This window comes from Olea europaea, chromosome 16 (assembly GCF_002742605.1).
Source record: "Olea europaea var. sylvestris chromosome 16, O_europaea_v1, whole genome shotgun sequence".
Lineage (NCBI taxonomy): Eukaryota > Viridiplantae > Streptophyta > Magnoliopsida > Lamiales > Oleaceae > Olea > Olea europaea.
Genome location: NC_036252.1, coordinates 12,534,239 through 12,535,531, shown reverse-complemented (window position 1 = coordinate 12,535,531; position 1,293 = coordinate 12,534,239).

Genomic DNA, 1,293 nt, shown 5'->3' with positions numbered 1-1,293 from the left:
GTAGAATTGGCCCAGTACAAACTATAGGTCATTGCTCAATTAAAACTTGCAAGTCAGGGCAACTTACAAAAATACCCTTAAAATTTGAAGTGTTTTGAAAAATCATATGAACAGTTTTTTGAAGTAAAAAAATACTGTATAAAATAAAAAAGTGACACAATGTCACTTTTTTTTTTTTATAAAAATTGTCACTTTAAAAAAAAAAAAAAAAGTGATGCAAACTCAAAAAAAAGTGACACAAACACTAAAAAGAAAGTGACACAAACATTCAAAAAGTGATACAAATTCAAAAAAAGTGACCAAATAAAAATCCATTTGTAATCATATTTTTAGCATAATCAACATGTCCAGAACAATCCACATGCTGATTATGTTAGGAAAATATAACATATTATGTCACTTTTTATCTTCTTAAAAAAGTGGCAAATATTAAAAAAAAAGTGAAAAAAAAACTTAAAAAGTGACAAAAAAAAACTAAAAAAAGTGACACAATATCACTTTTAAAGTTTAGTATCACTTTTTTATTAAAAAATGACATACAATGTCACTTTTATTAAAAAATGATATTTGTCAATCAAAAATGATAAAAATTTCAAGAATGTGATTGATAAAAAAGTGGCAAAAATTCAAAAAAGTAACAAATGCTAAAAAATGACAAAATTTTTAAAAATTAATGAAAATTTTATAAAAAGTGACATAAATTTTAAGAAGTGTTGGATTTGTAAAAGCGACACAAATATTAAAAAAAAAAAAAAAGGCTACACAAATTCAACAAAAAGTGAGAAACACTAAAAAAAGTGACGTAAATTAAAACATTTTTATTCTTCCCATATATTTGTTGCAAAAATTGACAAATAGATAAATTACAAGTCAAGGCAATATCAATTAGCAAAGAGCTAAGGATTCATCAACTCTGGACATAAAACTAGCCAACCTAGACATGGAATTGACATGACCAATTGATCCAAAAATCAAACCATCTTCAAATTCTACTAAATTCTTCCCACTAAAATCTCGGTCCCTCCTCAAGCCACCAAAAATAGCACAATCGACATATGGACTTAAATTTGAAGCAATGGAAAATCCAGCCGCATAAGTCAAAAAATGAAAAACTACGAACTTCTGCAAAACTCCTCCTTAACTCTCACTCACATCAACTCCTAATCCTGTATTCCCATTGTTCGTACCTAATCCCATCAACAACTTGATAGTCTACTCTTCTAATTCAACCAATCCTCTCTCCCTCCCCCCCCCCCCCCCCTTCCCCCCCCCTTCTTTTTGAAAATTTTTTTT